Genomic DNA, 19,885 nt, shown 5'->3' on the forward strand with positions numbered 1-19,885 from the left:
ATCAGTGCTTGGGCCTCAGCCGATTGTAATATATATCAATGACTTAGATGAAGGGACCGAGTCTATCGTATCCAAGTTTGCTGACGATAGGTGGGAAAGTAAGCTGTGAGGAGGACGATGAGAAGCTGCAAAGGGATATAGAGAGGGTGGCAGATGGGAGTATAATGTGACGAAATGTGAAATTATCCACTTTGGTAGGAAGAATAGAAAAGCAGCATATTTTTTAAAAGGTGAGAGACTAAGAAATGTTGGTATTCCGAGGGATTTGGGTGTCCTGGTTCACGAATCAAAGAAAGTTAACTTGCAGGTACTGCAAGCAATTAGGAAGGCAAATGATATGTTGATAAAGGTGTTCATAATATTGATGCTTTATAAGACACTGACGTTCCATCATTATTTGTGCTTGCTTCGCAGTATATATACTAAAATTGGAATGATACAGAGAAGATTAGCATGGCCCATTAGGGTTCCATCAGATTGGAAAATAGTGAACGTAACTCCTCTATTCAAGAGAGGGAGACAGAAAGCAGGAAACTATAGGCCAGTTAGTTTAACATCTGTCATAGGGAAAATGCTAGAATCTATTATTAAGGAGGTTATAGCAGGGCAATTAGAAAATCTCAAAGCAATCAGGCACAGTCAACACAGCTTTGTGAAAGGGAAATCGTGTTTGGCTAATTTATTAGAGTTCTTTGAGGAAGTAACAAGCAACGTGGATAAAGGGGATCCTGTGGATGTGGTGTACTTGGATTTCCAGAAAGCTTTTGACAAGGTGCCACATCAAAGGCTACTACACAAAATAAGAGCTCATGGTGTAGGGGGTAACATATTGGCATGGATAAAGGATTGGTTAGCTAACAGGAAACAGAGAGTAGGCATAAATGGGTCATTTTCAGGTTGGCAAGATGTAACAAGTGGAGTGCCACAGGGATCAGTGCTTGGATCTCAATTATTTACAATCTATATCAATGTCAATTCATTCCTGTCAGCTGGGGCCATCAGCTATTCCTACAGTGATCTGGCACTTTAATGGCAGCTTTTCCCTCCTGAATCCCAGCTTCATTCCAGGGTCCCACTGCGAATTTAAAATCAAAAACTGCCCTGTAGCTCAGGGAGAGGGGCAGTGAGGGCAGCAGCGCTGAGGAGGAGCATGGGGAGCAGCGCTGAGGGGACGGGAGGGCCGTGGTCCACACCGATGTCTGTGGAAAAGGCGGGCACAGCTGGGGCTGGGACCGGGAACCGGACCCGAAAGCCCGGCCGATGTGTGGAAGAGGCGGCCCCGGCCCCTGAAATGCCGACCATGACCAGCCGCGCTCCCCACACTGGGGGACTGTGAACTGCACCGGGCCCCGCAGCATCAGCGCAGTTCACTACCCCGCGGCCTCTCGGTCCCGGTTGACGAGGAGCGACAGGGTAACGAGCCCAAATAAACCGCGTCCGCCTCACAACTCACCGCAGGCCGAGCCCGTCACCAGGCCCCGCCCCCTGAGCCCAACCGCCGTGAAATTAAGCCCCGCCCCCTGCCCTCATTTACATTTAGAACCTATCACCGACCATAATCCACTGCGCGGGGACATTTGCTATACTTTCAATATTTATGCTAAGAAATCATAAAAGACAAAGGTAGACATTTTTCAATATAGATCAATCTCGTCTTGTGTATCATGTCGTAGTACAAAGTTAATTCAAGATTCGAGAAAAAATATGTCAGCATCACATAAAAGTGTTCACAATACTGATGCTTTATAAGACACTGACGTTCTTTCATTAATCGTGCTCGCTTCGGCAGCACATATACTAAAATTGGAACGATACAGAGAAGATTAGCATGGCCCCTGCGCAAGGATGACACGCAAATTCGTGAAGCGTTCCATATTTTGCACTTTTAAAACACATCACCTTCTGCAAAACTTTCAGACACAAGTTATGCCACAAAATCAACTTATTCATTTAGCTCCTCCTTTACTTCATGGTCTGTTGAAAATCCAAAATGTCACTTTATTTTTGCATTGTTCATTAAAAATCTATCAATTGTGAAGTATGAAAGTGCTTAAAGTTAACCAGAATATATCATTCATTTTAATGCAAAAATTCAAAGCAGCAACTGCCTCTTTAATCTCATGGGCTTCAATTTTCCAATATGTTCCATTATATACTCACTTACAAGTCTATAAATTTATAACTTAGTTTGTATCACAAGTGTGTGTTTGAAGGAATAGAGGGATCATTTTCAGGTTGGCAGGTTGTAACCAGTGGGGTGCCACAAGGATCAGTGCTTGGGCCTCAGCCGATTGTAATATATATCAATGACTTAGATGAAGGGACCGAGTCTATCGTATCCAAGTTTGCTGACGATAGGTGGGAAAGTAAGCTGTGAGGAGGACGATGAGAAGCTGCAAAGGGATATAGAGAGGGTGGCAGATGGGAGTATAATGTGACGAAATGTGAAATTATCCACTTTGGTAGGAAGAATAGAAAAGCAGCATATTTTTTAAAAGGTGAGAGACTAAGAAATGTTGGTATTCCGAGGGATTTGGGTGTCCTGGTTCACGAATCAAAGAAAGTTAACTTGCAGGTACTGCAAGCAATTAGGAAGGCAAATGATATGTTGATAAAGGTGTTCATAATATTGATGCTTTATAAGACACTGACGTTCCATCATTATTTGTGCTTGCTTCGCAGCATATATACTAAAATTGGAATGATACAGAGAAGATTAGCATGGCCCATTAGGGTTCCATCAGATTGGAAAATAGTGAACGTAACTCCTCTATTCAAGAGAGGGAGACAGAAAGCAGGAAACTATAGGCCAGTTAGTTTAACATCCGTCATAGGGAAAATGCTAGAATCTATTATTAAGGAGGTTATAGCAGGGCACTTAGAAAATCTCAAAGCAATCAGGCACAGTCAACACAGCTTTGTGAAAGGGAAATCGTGTTTGGCTAATTTATTAGAGTTCTTTGAGGAAGTAACAAGCAACGTGGATAAAGGGGATCCTGTGGATGTGGTGTACTTGGATTTCCAGAAAGCTTTTGACAAGGTGCCACATCAAAGGCTACTACACAAAATAAGAGCTCATGGTGTAGGGGGTAACATATTGGCATGGATAAAGGATTGGTTAGCTAACAGGAAACAGAGAGTAGGCATAAATGGGTCATTTTCAGGTTGGCAAGATGTAACAAGTGGAGTGCCACAGGGATCAGTGCTTGGATCTCAATTATTTACAATGTATATCAATGTCAATTCATTCCTGTCAGCTGGGGCCATCAGCTATTCCTACAGTGATCTGGCACTTTAATGGCAGCTTTTCCCTCCTGAATCCCAGCTTCATTCCAGGGTCCCACTGCGAATTTAAAATCAAAAACTGCCCTGTAGCTCAGGGAGAGGGGCAGTGAGGGCAGCAGCGCTGAGGAGGAGCATGGGGAGCAGCGCTGAGGGGACGGGAGGGCCGTGGCCCACACCGATGTCTGTGGAAAAGGCGGGCACAGCTGGGGCTGGGACCGGGAACCGGACCCGAAAGCCCGGCCGATGTGTGGAAGAGGCGGCCCCGGCCCCTGAAATGCCGACCATGACCAGCCGCGCTCCCCACACTGGGACTGTGAACTGCACCGGGCCCCGCAGCATCAGCCCAGTTCACTACCCCGCGGCCTCTCGGTCCCGGTTGACGAGGAGCGACAGGGTAACGAGCCCAAATAAACCGCGTCCGCCTCACAACTCACCGCAGGCCGAGCCCGTCAACAGGCCCCGCCCCCTGAGCCCAACCGCCGTGAACTAAAGCCCCGCCCCCTGCCCTTATTTACATTTAGAACCTATCACCGACCATAATCCACTGCGCGGGGACATTTGCTATACTTTCAATATTTATGCTAAGAAATCATAAAAGACAAAGGTAGACATTTTTCAATATAGATCAATCTCGTCTTGTGTATTATGTCGTAGTACAAAGTTAATTCAAGATTCGAGAAAAAATATGTCAGCATCACATAAAAGTGTTCACAATACTGATGCTTTATAAGACACTGACGTTCTTTCATTAATCGTGCTCGCTTCGGCAGCACATATACTAAAATTGGAACGATACAGAGAAGATTAGCATGGCCCCTGCGCAAGGATGACACGCAAATTCGTGAAGCGTTCCATATTTTGCACTTTTAAAACACATCACCTTCTGCAAAACTTTCATATTTACTCCTGCTTCATATTCACTTTAAAACACTTTGCACCACAATGACAACCTCGTGATCTTTTCTATTTTGCTTCCACAATGCATTGATATACATTATGTGGAGATGCCGGTGATGGACTGGGGTTGACAATTGTAAACAATTTTACAACACCAAGTTATAGTCCAGCAATTTTATTTTAAATTCACAAGCTTTCGGAGATTTTCTCCTTCCTCAGGCAAATGTTTCAAGAGCTCTTGAAACATTTGCCTGAGGAAGGAGAAAATCTCCGAAAGCTTGTGAATTTAAAATAAAATTGCTGGACTATAACTTGGTGTTGTAAAATTGTTTACAATTGATATACATTAATTACCTGGACTTGGGTGTAATTTCAAAGTTTGCAGATGACACGAAACTCAGAAATGTAGTAAACAATGTGGAGGATAGTAACAGACTTCAGGAGGAATAGACGGACTGGTGAAATGGGCAGACACATGGCAGATGAAATTTAATGCAGAGAAGTGTGAAGTGATACATTTTGGTAGGAAGAATGAGGAGAGGCAATATAAACTAAATGGTACAATTCTAATGGGGTACAGGAGCAGAGAGACCTGGGGGTGCACATACACAAATCTTTGAAGGTGGCACGCCAAGTTCAGAGGGCTGTTGAAAAACAATATGGGATCCTGGGCTTTATTAATAGAGGCATAGAGTACAAAAGCAAGGAAGTTATGCTAAAACTTTATAAAAGACTGATTCGGCCTCAGCTGGAGTATTGTGTTCAATTCAGGGCACCACACTTTAGGAAGGATGTCAAAGCCTTATAGAGGGTGCCGAAGAGATTTATTAGCATTGTACCAGGGATGAGGGACTTCAGTTTTGTGGACAGATTGGAGAAGCTGGGGTTGTTCTTCTTAGAACAGAGAAGGTCAAGGGGAGATTTGATAGAGGTGTTCAAGATCATGAACGGTTTTGATAGAGTGAATAAGGAGAAACTGTTTCCAGCAAGAAAGGAGGGAGAGGTAAAACAGGGAACTACAGGCCAGTTAGCCTGTCATCAGTCGTCAGGAAAATGCTGGAATCCACTATTAAGGTAGTGGTGACAGGCCACTTAGAAAATCATAATATGATTAGGCAAAGTCATCATGGTTTTATGAAAGGGAAATCGTGTTTGACAAATCTATTAGGAGTTTTTTGAGGATGTAACTAGCAGGGTAGATAAAGGGAAACCAGTGGATATAGTATATTTGGATTTTCAAAAGGCATTTGATAAGGTGCCTCATAAAAGGTTGTTACACACATGGGTCATGGGGTTGGGGTAATATATTAGCCTTAGAGGCAGGTGCAACAAAGGTTCACTAAATCGATTCCTGGGATGAAAGGGTTGCCCTATAAGGAGGGATTGGGAACAATGGGCCTATATTCTCTGGAGTTTAGAAGAATGAGAGGTGATCTCATTGAAATGTACAAAATTCTTGGAGGGCTTGACAGGGTAGAGGCGGAGTGGCTGCTCCCCCTGGCTGTGGAGTCTAGAACTAGTGGGCATAGTCTCAGGAAACGGGATGGGCGATTTAGGACTGAAATGAGGAGGAATTTCTTCACTCAGAGGGTGGTGAATCTTTGGAATTTTCTACCCCAGAGGACTGTGGATGCTCAGGCATTGAGTATATTCAAGACAGAGATTGATACATTTTTGGACTCTAAAGAAATCAAAGGATATGGGGATCGGGCTGGAAAGTGGAGATGAGGTCGAAGATCAGCCATGATCTTATTGTATGGCGGAGCAGGCTAGAAGGGCCGTATGGCCTACTCCTGCTCCTATTTCTTACGTTCTTATGTTCATACTGGCAGAAGGGTCAGTAACGAGAGGACACAGATTTAAGGTGATTGGCAAAAGAGCCAGACGTGACACGAGGAAACATTTTTTTATGCAGCAAATTGTAATAATCTGCAATGCACTGCCTGAAAGAGTGATGGAAGCAGATTCAATATTAACTTTTAAAAGGGAATTTTTTTTTATTCGTTCATGGGATGTGGGTGTCGCTGGCGAGGCCGGCATTTATTGCCCATCCCTAATTGCCCTTGAGAAGGTGGTGGTGAGCTGCCTTCTTGAACTGCTGCAGTCCGTGTGGTGAAGGTTCTCCCACAGTGCTGTTAGGAAGGGAGTTCCAGGATTTTGACCCAGCGACGATGAAGGAACGGCGATATATTTCCAAGTCAAGATGGTGTGTGACTTGGAGGGGAGGTGCTGTCGAAGAAGCCTTGGGGCGAGTTGCTGCAGTGCATCCTGTGAATGGTACACACTGCAGCCACTGTGCGCCAGTGGTGAAGGGAGTGAATATTCCATCACACTCCTGACTTGTGCCTTGTAGATGGTGGAAAGGCTTTGGGGAGTCAGGAGGTGAGTCACTCGCCGCAGAATACCCAGCCTCTGACCTGCTCTTATAGCCACAGTATTTATATGGCTGGTCCAGTTAAGTTTCTGGTCAATGGTGACCCCCAGGATGTTGATGGTGGGAGATTCAGCGATGGTAATGCTGTTGAATGTCAAGGGGAGGTGGTTAGACTCTCTCTTGTTAGAGATGGTCATTGCCTGGCACTTGTCTGGCGCGAATGTCACTTGCCACTTATGAGCCCAAGCCTGGATGTTGTCCAGGTCTTGCTGCATGCAGTCTCGGACTGCTTTGTTATTTGAGGGGTTGCGAATGGAACTGAACACTGTGCAATCATCAGCGAACATCCCCATTTCTGACGTTATGATGGAGGGAAGGTCATTGATGAAGCAGCTGAAGATGGTTGGGCCAAGGACACTGCCCTGAGGAACTCCTGTAGCCCACATCCCATGAACGAATAAAAAAAAATGTCCTGGGGCTGAGATGATTGGCCGCCAACAACCACTACCATTTTCCTTTGTGCTAGGTATGACTCCAGCCACTGGAGAGTTTTCTCCATGATTCCCATTAGGCAAATACTTGCAGAGAAAAACTTACAGGGCTATGGGGAAAGAGCAGGGGAATGGGACAAATTGGATAGCACTTTAGAAGAGCTGGCACAGGCACGATGGGCCAAATGGCCTCCTCCTGGGCTGTATCTACCATTATACTATGACATCGTGATACATTTGTCAATAATTATTATTGACAACATACAGATATTTTCTGCCGTCACTTGCGGTGAGTCAAAAGATACCCTTCATACCAAGTAACTACAAAATCAGGCTCATTGATTTAGATTGACTCAATATTATGACAAGAGTATTGGAGTTTTCCTGAAAATTTTTGGGCATACATTCTCATGGATGCCAACCTGATGATCATCGTTTGGGGCCTGGACAATGTGCCAGTCCCTCTCCCAGAAAAATGCGCCTGCTACTGTATTGGACCAGGACTGCCTTCTCTCAGTGGCATGACCAACACTAGAGAGAGATGGAGAGATAAAAAAAGGGACGGGATCCAGAGAGAGAAACGCAGAAAGAGATAATGATAGAGGAGCATGCGGAGAGAAATGCACGGATGGACATACAAGAACCTGTCACAAAACACAAAATTTAATGTCTACAGAAATGTCTTATGAAATATCAACCAGTGTTGCCAGACCAGAGACCACCTCACCCCCACTCAATGCTGTCAGACCAGGGCCTGTTGCTCCCCTCACTGCTGACAGACTCCAGGAATTCACCACTGAGTCAACCCCCACATTCCACCCTCCAGTTCTGCCAAATCTCAAGTTCCCCTGTACAGTGGTGCCAGGTGATAAGATGCCTCCATGCTGCCAAACCCAAAGAGTTGCACTGCAGTGCTGGCAAACTCCAGGACTCCCATTCTAATTCCGCCAAAGGCCAGCAGGATCCCCAGTGCCAGCACAGCTCTGGCCCGTCCCCAGAGCTGTCAAACCGCAGGACTGCCCAAGTGCAGTAAAACCCCACTCTGACCCTGGCACCTCCCAAACCACCTTACCTTCCAGGAAAACATTGTGAAGCATTGGTTAGCCGGGTGCTTTACTGAACGTGAGATTTCAGAAGCAGACTGAGCACAGCACTACATAAAAGTGATTACATTCTCCATCCTTTATAAGGTCCTGAGACTTTTCCCTCATTTGTGCTCGCTTCGGCAGCACATATATTAAAATTGGAACGATACAGAGAAGATTAGCAAGGGCCCTGCGCAAAGATGACACGCAAATTCGTGAAGCGTTCCATATTTTGCACTTTTAAAACATTCCACCTTTTGCAAAGCTTTCATATTTACTCCTGCTTCACATTCTCTTTCAAATACTACTCTCATCAAAATGACAACCTCTTGATTTACCTTTTCTATTTTGTCTCCACAATACATTTGTCAATAGTTATTATTACCAACTTGCAAATATCATCTGCCTTCGCTTGCGGTGACTCAGAAGATACTCTTTATACCAAGTAACTACAACATCAGGCCCATTGATTTATATTGACTCAATAAGTCAAATTGCCCGCAATTTTATGACAAGAGTATTGGAATGTTACTGAAATTTTAGGTCGCAAATTCTCATGGATGCCAACCTGCCAATCGTCATGTGAGGCCTGAGCAGCGTTTGTTGTTAAAAATCGTGATTGACGAGGCCCCTCTCTCCCCAGTCCCTCTCCCAGACGAATGCGCCTGCTAATCTATTGGACCAGGACTGTCTCCTCTCAGTGCCAATTCCAACAATAGGGAGAGAGAGAGATGGAGAGATAGTCAAAGAGACAGGGACCCAGAGAGAGACTTGCAGATAGAGATAATGATAGAGGAGCAGGCAGAGAGAAATGCACAGATGGACATACAAGAACCTATCACAAAACACCAAATTTAATATCTGCAGAAGTCTCTAAGGAAATATTAACCAGTGTTGCCAGGCCAGAGACCACCACACCACCACTCAGTGCTGTCAGACCAGGGCCTGTTGCTCCCCTTACTGCTGACAGACTCCAGGAATTCACCACTGAGTCAACCCCCGCATTCCACCCGCCAGTTCTGCCAAATCTCAAGTTCCCCTGTACAGTGGTGCCTGGTGATAAGATGACCCCGTGCTGCCAAACCCAAAGAGTTGCACTGCAGTGCTGCCAAACTCCAGGACTCCCATTCCAATTCCACCAAAGTCTAGCAGGTTCCCCAGTGCCAGCAAAGATCTGGGCCGTCCCCAGTGCTATCAAACTGCAGGACTGCCCAAGTGCAGCGAAACCCGACTCCCACCCTCGCGCCTCCCAAACCGCCTTACATTGGATTCTCAACTTTAAGAATGGCAAGACATCAAAATTAAATCATACGTAAAGGAGGTGGAAGATAGTGTATGCAGATGCAATGGTAACTTTCAAAGGGGAATTAGATAAGTACTTGAAAGGAAAAAATTTACAGGGCTATGGGAAAAGTGCCGGGGATTGGGACTAATTGGATAGCTCTTTGGAAGAGCCGGCACAGGCATGATGGTTGAATGGCCTCCTCCTGTGCTGTACCTACAATGATGCTATTATATAGCCAGTCATTTACAGTTGTCACAGAATTATAGAATTCAATCTACAATGTAATCTACAAAAGAAAATGTATTGTCCCAATATATCCTATAAATTTATATCAATCTATAAATTTACGTCAGAGTTTGGGGCAAAAGTGTGTGTTTAGGGAAATTGTGAGGGGTTCATCTTAAACATTGATCATATCCTCCCTCTGCAATTCCTCTCTTGGTGCAGCAAATTCTCCAAAGACAATGCACCCAACAGAAGTAACACAACAGGGCCAGCCACCGGCCTGCACCCCGATCACCTGTACATCGATCCAACCAGGAGCAACAGGCCCTGCCCCCACCCCCTCGCAAACATAGTTTACTATCCACAAAGCAAAGCCCAGCCCACCTTGTGCTCATTTATAATATACCACCTTTTGCAAAGCTTTCATATTTACTGCTGTTTCACATTCTCTTTCAAACACTACTCACATCAAAATGACAACCTCTTGATTTACAACCTCCTTGAGCTTTTCATTAGTTTGTACACAATGATGCTAGCATCACTCTTTTGTCTCGACCTCAATCTTATTTCTTCCTCTCTGGCCCTCCCCCTTCCTACAGAACTGTATTTTTACTCAGCATCAGCAGCAATTACACAAGCCAGTGTGCTGGAGCCATTTGCTATCCTCAAAGAATTCAGCTCTTGTTTGTTGGATTAATTTGCACACTTCGATATGTAGTTGCTGCTCCATTCTGAACCAACGTAAGTGTCTTACTTAAATTTGCTTAATGTTTTCTAAATGCACTGTCACCTTGTACAGACCTCTGCTGGATGCAAGGCCAGCATGCAGGCCAATGTAGAAAACCAGCAAAAACTGAGCAACAGATTCAAAAAAGTTAACGATATTATAAAATAGTCCCTGACTACAGGCCAGTGATAATGTAAAACAAGTTATGCTGAAATGCAGTGGAATTGCAGGTCTAACCACTATTCCATCACTCATATTTAAGCCATTTGTTTGCCCTTCAAACCCACCCCCCCTTCCATTCACAGAGGCACTCAACCCTTAACCCTTGCCAAGTTCATGCTGGCCTTGCTCCTTCTGCCCATTCAATTGAAGCTAGCTACCTTCTCTGCCTGCACCCCAGTTCAAGCTAATGCTGTTCCCCCCCCGCCGCCCCCAGTTCGTATTGACACTCTTTTGTGTCTCCCTTTCAGTTGTTCTTCCTCCTTCTCTGTTCAAGCTTGTGCAATTTTCCCCTCCCTTACTTCCTGCTGCCACACTTCCTCCTTTCCCCCTTCAATTCAAGCTGGCAATCTGGTCCCCCTTCCTCACCCAAGGAGTTTCTTAAGTTTGAAATCATTCAAATTAATAAAAAAGATAAAGAATGTAATTTAACTACATTTCTAACAGAGGTGTGGGTTGAAACTGGGATGTTAATATCGAATGTATTTGTGTGAAATTCCTACGCCTGTTTGGGTGACTGCCTTAGTTAAAGTGGGGGACAGAGGAATTTCACACAGATGCATTAATGCACCATTGCTAATATCGCACAGTATAATTTCAACCCATTTGTATTCATTCAGAGGCTCTGCAGTCAAAGTAATTGAGTACTTTTTTGCTGCAGATATTTCACTGCCCATTTCTAACTGCACCTCCACTCCCACTCACTAGTTGAAAAGGAGATAGCCACCATCCCACATTCAGAAAGAAAAGGTGTTCTGATACAATGGCAGGAGATCCCAGGTGGGTTAGGAAGTGCCACGTCCCTGTGACATGTCTCCTGATCATTGGACTTTTTTCTCTTGTGTTAGAAAGCTTATTAGGAGTCTAATGCAGTGCGACTTATCTTTCAGTGCAGGTGTGAGGATACTACTGAAAAGCAGAATTATTGAAGATCATTTACATTAACTACACTGCAATGACAGTGATATTGTAAAAACTGTAAACAATATCTGATATTCTTTTTACAAACTAGCTCAAAGCATGGCTACCAAATCAACGGGGAACCCTGTTTGGCACAGCAACTCTCCCATGGAGCATTTGAAGAGGAGGATTACTGTAAGAATGAGTACCATAAGCAAATTTCTACAAATGACTACAAATGGGTTGAAATTATACTGTGCGATATCAGCAATGGTGCATTAATGCATCTGTGTGAAATTCCTCTGTCCCCCACTTTAACTAAAGCATTCACCCAAAATTCCTTATGGAAGTTAAGATTCTTCAGGTCAACAACCGAGCAAAAGTTTCCTACTTGGGAGGGGAGAGAATTTACTACGAAAGTCCTTGTTGTGTTAGGTCTTGCGCTACAGGGACGATTGTACGAAATTTTCCATCAACAGTGTGCTGTATGAGACATATATATTTGCTGCACAATACATTATATAACTGCTACACAGTACATTATCAGCAGGAATTTCATCAGAGTGGCAGAAGTAAACAGGGGTTCGACCACTCTTCCGGCTAAGTCATAGCTCCAAGGAAATTCAGGGAATATGTGTATTGACTTCATAAATGTGTTCATGAAGAATTCCTCCCAATCAGTATTTCTACTAAAACTATTAACAGGACAGAGAAGTAAATGAAGATCTGTTTCAGTGTCTGGTTTACAGTTTAGAAATTTCTGAACACCTCACTCAAGAACCACGCTGTGTAGTTCAAACCCAGATAGGGGCAACCCCAGGTAACAGCTTCACCAAAGCAGGAGGAACCAGTAATGTAAGAGGTGAGACTGTATGAGGAAACAAGAAGTCCTGAGGAAACAGTATTACCAGTATAACCCAATAGGTGGCAGCAAGTCCCAAGGTAACACAATATTATTACATTAATTCAATAGGGGCTGAAGTCAATGTGAAAGTAAAAGGAGATAATGGGCTCTATTTTCACCCCCCCGAGCGGGTGCGTTTGTGGCAGGGGGGCTGCAAAAATCAGGGATTCCCGGGGCAGGTCCGGAGCCCGGCTCCAACCCGCCCATTTCCGGGTTCCCCACAGATGCGCTGACATGCGCGCGCAGCCCCCGCATGTGGGCCTCCTGTCGGCAATTAAAGCCAGCCGGGTGCCACTTAAGGTAATTATTTTGGTACTTCAGGTCGTTTAGAGACCTGATTAACATGATATTTTAGGATGGGTGGGATTTTCCAAACAACTGGGACTGTCTCCCGTACTGGGGAAAACACTCCCAGTTCAAATGGACGTGTTGTAGCCATCAGCCTGTGGCAGCTGCAAAGGTCCATTTGACAGGTGTGGGGGGGGAGACCCTCACTCATTGCAGGAGGCCACTTTGTCACTTTGGACAAAGTTTGGCCTCCACCACCCTCCTCCTAACAACAAAATTCACCAACTTGCACACTTACCCCGGTGTCCAGACACATGTACCTACCTTGCGGGCCTCCTCAGATGTACATCTTCCGGATGGGGGCCGCCGTAGCTGCAGTCATGACCTCCTCAGAGGACGAACAGCATCACCAGCCTCGCCGGCCACGCCGTCCACCTCTGACACGTGGAGCCTCACAACACAGTGCTGTGACACATCCACCTGCACAGCAGGAGGGAGGGCAACCGCAGAGAGAGATGCGTCGCAGAGGGCACTACCCTCGCCACAGGGTCTACAGACCGAGGCTCAGCTTCCTGGACCTCTCTGAGCAGCAGTGCACACGGAGGCTCAGAGTCACTCGACATGTAGTCGTGGACATCTGCAGCCTCCTTCATGCCGAGCTGCTCCCAGCTGGCCTGAGCACCATCTTCTTACCTGTCACTGTCAAAGTCACCACTGCCCTCAACAACTTCTCCTCCGCATCCTTCCAGGGTGCCATCGGGGACATTGCCGACGTCTCTCAGTTGTCTGCACAAAAGAGCCCTGCAAATACACCTACACCCACTCTGCAGTGACACAATGGGTGGCATCAGTTGTGGGTCTTCATTGTGATCCTCAGGAAAGGGCATTATTGCACAAGTCGTGGCAGTAGTGGTGACAATATAATATGTAATGTGAGTTGATCAGAAATTCAATATAAGTAACAACCATGACAAACCCTCAAACACCCTTGTGCATCCCCTTCATGCTCACGACACGTTTGCCTTACGCTTCCTACTGCACATATGTGATGCATGCCCTGTGGCTGCAGCACAGGTAGTGGCAGGTTGAGTGAGGCTGACCGTGAAAGAGATGCATGAGAGGGTGAGTATGAGATAGAGCCATGAGATTGTATGAGGATTGGGTTGAGTGGTCGTGGCAGGATGAGTACTGGCGAGGTGAGTAAGTGCAGGTAAGATAAGGATGAGCTTTGAGTGGGTGTGAGAAGTGATGTGATAGAGTAGTGTTGGCAGTGCAGAAGGAGATGTGGGGTGGAGGCGGTGATGTGGCAGAAGGAGTAAGTGTACTCACTTTGGCTGACCTACTTAGGTCATTGCAGCACCTCCTGCACTGTATGCAGGTGGGCGATATGTTGGTGGTGCAGGTTACCTCCTCTGCCACCTCGAGCCAGGCCTTCTTGGTGGCAGAGGCAGGCCGCTTCCTCCCGCCCGCCGGGGGGAAGATCTCTGTCCTCCCCCTCCTCCTCCTCACCCCATCCAATAATACCTGGAGTGAGGCATTAAACCTGGGAGCAGCCTTCCCCCTGGCTGCAATTAGCCTGCAATTGCATGAGGAGCACCCCGATTTCACTGGCCGCGTTACCCACGTGCCCAGTCGACCCCCCGATGCGATCCTGCCGCCCTCCTAATATCGGGCCCAATATCACAATTGGGTATCTGAGAGTATGTTATGAGATCAACCAGTGCATCCAACTAAGTCCCTCTGGTTTTTAGGAAGATAATTTTAACTTTCGACGATGGCATAAAACAGGTGATGATGGATCGAGCGCCCATTATACAGCCTGCCTGATTTTCCTTTGGGATGGGGTGTATAACGGGTGGCCAATCCAATACCACCAGTTTTACGCCCCTGGCGAAGTTGAAAGTTCCGCCCGTTGGAGTCGATTTTAAGTTTTGGGCATTGACAGCCTGACTGTTCGGGCATCGAAGAGGCCGGAGCCTTTTTGAGGCCCAGGATACATTTGAATAGAACGGTCAAGCTGCTCGCCTTAGATAGGTGTCCTGATGTAATTCACCGGATTTAGGCTAACCCAATACTGGGTAACAAGGTAAGTTGGGAGGGGGGGCTCCTCCTGGCCCCACAATTTAAAACTTACCTTTTCTTGTATCACCTTTAAAACTGGTCATAGAGTGCACAGCGCATGCTCCAACCAATTCTGTTCTAAAGTGGCAATCGTGATCCCATGTTCGTCATGGGACCCTGATTTGCATATTAAAAGGGGCCTCCTACCTGAAACAGGCAGGCGCCATGGCCATCCAGTGGGAGGCCCCTGTGAAAATGGCAGTGAGCAGAGGATCGGTGTTAATGGGGCAGTAAGTCTACCGACCCCAGTTTGAGACCGTTACTGCCCCGTTAATGCCGATTCTGGCAAGTTAAAATTGGTCCCATAAAGTTTATGTTAAACTCTTAATTATTAATAAATAGGGATGGAAAACCAAACAAGTTTAATTTATTCAAGTAAAAGAAAAGAAAGAACTTGCATTTATACAGCACCTTTCACCACCTCAGGATGTCCTAAAGTGCTTCACAACCAATGAAGTAGTTTTGAAGTGCAGTCACTGTTGTGATGTAGGAAACACGGCAGCCAATTTGTGCACAGCAAGCTCCCACATGAACTAATGACCAGATAATCTGTTTTGATGACTTTATAATTTGATCTATAGACAAAATTTATTAATGTATTTAATCAGTAACAATGCTAAGCAGCCAAAACAATGACTAGCACTGAGGGTACTTAATTAACTGGGCAATTTGACCTGTGATGAGGCAGAGCGATTTTCAATGAATGAAATTACACAGTGCTTAACCCCAAGGAACTGAATTTAATCGATGAAATGGGTGACAACTTCAGGAAGGAATAACCTGGTTAATCTGTTTTTGTAAAGAGTAATACAAAAATTTTCTACGTGTTACATTACAAAGTACATGCTACATTTCAGAATACACAAAGCGTACAGAGACACATGCTGAGACATGTCCATGATTCGGTGGGGTTGCTGGTTGTAGAGGCCGTTCCTTGCCGGGGGAACGTCGCTGAGTTATTCCACATGACTTTATTCGCCAAGTTAACTTGTAAACATGTCAAGTAAGTGTAAGTAAATCAGTCTGTCACACAACAAATATCACACTTCAGATGTACTCTTCAAAGTGTCAAAACTATTTTTTTTAAAAAACAAGGGCTGTCATTTGACGGCTAGTTTAGGAACATAGGAATAGCATAGTTTACTGCGACCTGGAGCTGGAAATTTACAAACAACTGCAAATTTCCCCCACCAACAGCAATTAAGTTTTAATTGATGTCAGGTGTCCGATTTACAGCGATTAGACCTTGTGGCCTTAAAGGGGCAGGCCTCATTAAACACAGCTGCAGTTCAGCAACAGAATAATTCATTGTGCATCACATGGCATCAAGCTCCAGTTATAAAACAGTGGGCAGAACTTTTGACTTTGATGGAGGTGTAAAGCGGGTGGTAGTGGATTGGCTGCCCTATGTACACCCTGCTCGATTTTCCTTTACATCGACTTCAATGGAAAGGAAAATGGCAGCCTGGGGTGGGGGGGTGTGGGGTGTGTGAATAACGGGTGTCTGACCCACTACGGCTCATTTTACGGCCCCTGCCGTAACTTACCGTGAGTGATGCCACGGGAGATCCGCCAATTAATTAAGATCTGTGCAGCTGCGAGAGGGAGCTGATCTTAATGTATTCTGGGCTTCACTCTTTCGGGAGGTCAGGAATTAAAGGGTCTGTCGTGGGATGAGTCGGAGGGATAGATGAGGAGTGGGTGCAGAAGGACTAGATCAAGCAGGAGAGTGGGCCCAGGAGCCAAGGAGCAGCAACCAATAAGGGTCAGTGATTGTAGGCAGAATACAGACTCCAGGTAGAAGTGAGCGCTGGGCAGTCCAGAGTACTGGAAATACATTGAATGAGGTAAATCTATGGAGCCAAGGCCAATTGCTATTCAAGAGAGACTGAAGCACAAGGCTGGATTGTGCAGTTAATGTATTACTGTTTAATAGGCATGGAGCAACTTAAATGTACCTTGCAGCTTTAAGTAACTAATTAGGTACAATACCAGTAAATGCTGAGTCTGTGTAGTAATATGTTAATGTGTAGTGTATGTCAAGGTATTTAGATGTGACCTGTCTTGTATAACTTGCGACTAGTTGTTTGGAACCAAGCAAAGACAACTTTCATGTCTGCAACAGAGAAACTTGCATTGCATGGTTTGCTTCAGTGTGTATATATGATCACTAAGAGGTTAGGTACCTCCCATTACTTGAGTCCTGTGATAAAGTGATGATTTATCCACTTTGTTTACCCCACTGAAAAGGACACCACATTGCGGAAAGGCTACACTTCAAAGAGATTCATTTCTTGTTAATACGATTCATTAAATCGAGTGACGGGATGCCTTAGGCTACAGTTATACTAGTCTGAGGCAGGCAACTACAGAATCAGTTCACTGTTAACAATGTGTGATTTATACTGCCTTTGCTGGAATTGCATGCTTACAGGCAAGTGCTGAGCTCTGCTCCCTGCCATCACATTTTGAATGTAACATTTTCAACACTAAGAATATTCTGCTTAAGTTTATAAAGTACGTAGGAGGACCTATGGATTTAATGCATGAATGGATTTATACTCCACGTAGCACCAAGTCTAGGCGATTTGGGTGGGGGTGGCAGCCTCCTTAAAGGGGTTCCACACTGCTGCATTCTGAGGTCAGAGCAATATTGGGACCTGGAGTTACACTGTCACTTTTACATCGCTGCCAAGTGGAAAGCACTTCAATGAGACGCAAAAATGGCAGTATAACTGCACGTTGTCTGCCTGCTGGCGGTAATTCAAGGTGTGCAGAAAGTAGTGTAGAAGGATGTTAGACAGCAATTGAATGCTAACGCTCCCCCCTCTGCCACACAACGGCCTTCCATAAGAAGCTTCTGCCAACGGCATTTACTTCAAAAGGAAATTTCCCACAGACCTCAGTATTGAGCTGAGTTTGGCTGTCGTCAGAGGTTTTCACTAAAGCAGAGTCGTCTAATAGAGATTGCTGACTATCCACAGGTGTGGCTACGGTGACAACGTTTTAGCCATGTGCACGAATTTTAGTAGAAAATGCCTCACACACGGCAGACAAATGTATTTCACATGTGTATATTTACTTAACAAACATCTGCCACCATTCAGTAACCAAGGAAGCACTCACACAATTTGCCTTTTGACTCACCATTCTACCAACAAACGCACAAAAAGGTTAAAGTACACATGCATATGCTGTGCAAATATGAGAATTGAGGTCACATGCCCAATTACAGTGTCTATTACTCATTTTTTATTAATCAGAAATGCAATTATCCACTGCTGATTCCCAATTAGCCACATATGGCTAGTGACTAAAGTATTGGACAACTTTGCACTAAAGCCCAGTTGGAAACGTTCCAATGTGCTGACAGCACCCACTGAAAAGGAACAGTAACTCTACAGATAAGAGCAGTCACTGATAGAGCTCTGTTCTAGTACTGACTAACCACACGTGTATGCAGGCAAAGTATTTTTTCCCTGCTGCTTCTAAAAGTGAGGGATAAAGCCAGCTGAAAGGAGTGCACACATGTGAGTGTGTCTGTTGCGACTTTCCTGTGTTTGATAAGGTCCCACATAAGAGACTGTTAGCTAAGATAGAAGCCCCTGGAATCGAGGGAAAAGTACGGACTTGGTTAGGAAGTTGGCTGAGCGAAAGGCGACAGAGAGTAGGGATAATGGGTAGGTACTCACATTGGCAGGATGTGACTAGTGGAGTCCCACAGGGATCTGTCTTGGGGCATCAATTATTCACAATATTTATTAATGACTTAGATGAAGGCATAGAAAGTCTCTTATCTAAGTTTGCCGATAATACAAAGATTGGTGGCATTGTAAGCAGTGTACATGAAAACATAAAATTACAAAGCGATATTGATAGATTAGGTGAATGGGCAAAACTGTGGTAAATGGAATTCAATGTAGACAAATGTGAGGTCATCCACTTTGGATCAAAAAAGGATAGAACAGGGTACTTTCTAAATGGTAAAACGTTAAAAACAGTGGATGTCCAAAGGGACTTAGGGGTTCAGGTACATAGATCATTGAAGTGTCATGAACAGGTGCAGAAAATAATCAATAAGGCTAATGGAATGCTGCTGGCCTTTATATCTAGAGGACTAGAGTACAAGAGGGCAGAAGTTATGCTGCAGCTATACAAAACCCTGGTTAGACCGCACCTGGAGTACTGTGAGCAGTTCTGGGCACCGCACCTTCGGAAGGACATATTGGCTTTAGAGGGAGTGCAGCGTAGGTTTACTAGAATGATACCCGGATTTCAAGGGTTAAGTTACGAGGAGAGATTAGACAAATTGGGGTTGTATTCTCTGGAGTTTCGAAGGTTAAGGGGTGATCTGATCGAAGTTTATAAGATATTAAGAGGAACAGATAGGGTGGATAGAGAGAAACTATTTCCGCTGGTTGGGGATTTTAGGAGTAGGGGGCACAGTCTAAAAATTAGAGCCAGACCTTTCAGGAGCGAGATTAGAAAACATTTCTACACACAAAGTGTGGTAGAAGTTTGGAACTCTCTTCCACAAATGGCAACTGATATTAGCTCAATTGCTAAATTTAAATCTGAGATAGATAGCTTTTTGGTAACCAAAGGTATTAAGGGATATGGGCTAAAGGCGGGTATATGGAGTTAGATCACAGATCGGCCATGATCTTATCAAATGGCGGAGCAGGCACAAGGGGCTGAATGGCCTACTCCTGTTCTTATGTTCCTATGTGTGTGTCAGAGCTCCTATCTGGTGTACAGGGTCGCAAGGATGCACAGTCAAGTTTGCACAGGTGCACTTCTTTGTGTGAATGTTTCCCCTCAATTTGGAATCAGAAGGTGCCAAGATAAATTTGTCTTGGAGACTTAGGACTGATTTTCTGTTCCAGAAGCAGTGCGGCAAGCCTGAGACAGCACACGAGTGCATGTTATGTTGAAAACGCAGGGTGAGGACCCCACAGGATTTTGCAAAGTCCAGTTATTTAAGCATGGATTATGTTGGGATTGTGCAGGGTGCAGGGATGGGATAAGGGTGGTGGAAGCAGATTCAATAGTAACTTTCAAAAGGGAATTGGATAAATACTTGA

At 45.0% G+C, this 19,885-nt stretch overlaps 3 non-coding genes and 2 pseudogenes across 3 annotated transcripts; all 5 read left to right on the top strand.

Moving 5' to 3' along the window:
* The first annotated feature begins 399 nt into the window (after window positions 1–399).
* LOC137342452 (U6 spliceosomal RNA) lies at window positions 400–499 on the top strand (annotated as a pseudogene).
* A 1,274-nt stretch (window positions 500–1,773) lies between these two features.
* LOC137342446 (U6 spliceosomal RNA) lies at window positions 1,774–1,880 on the top strand. Its single transcript, XR_010967266.1, has one exon. It is a non-coding gene; the product is annotated as a U6 spliceosomal RNA (small nuclear RNA).
* Window positions 1,881–2,667: 787 nt separating this feature from the next.
* Window positions 2,668–2,767, top strand: LOC137342451 (U6 spliceosomal RNA; annotated as a pseudogene).
* A 1,272-nt stretch (window positions 2,768–4,039) lies between these two features.
* Window positions 4,040–4,146, top strand: LOC137342447 (U6 spliceosomal RNA). Its single transcript, XR_010967267.1, has one exon. It is a non-coding gene; the product is annotated as a U6 spliceosomal RNA (small nuclear RNA).
* A 4,114-nt stretch (window positions 4,147–8,260) lies between these two features.
* On the top strand, window positions 8,261–8,367 carry LOC137342448 (U6 spliceosomal RNA). Its single transcript, XR_010967268.1, has one exon. It is a non-coding gene; the product is annotated as a U6 spliceosomal RNA (small nuclear RNA).
* The last annotated feature ends 11,518 nt before the right edge of the window (window positions 8,368–19,885 follow it).

Source organism: Heptranchias perlo, chromosome 25 (genome assembly GCF_035084215.1).
Source record: "Heptranchias perlo isolate sHepPer1 chromosome 25, sHepPer1.hap1, whole genome shotgun sequence".
In the NCBI taxonomy this organism is placed as follows: domain Eukaryota; kingdom Metazoa; phylum Chordata; class Chondrichthyes; order Hexanchiformes; family Hexanchidae; genus Heptranchias; species Heptranchias perlo.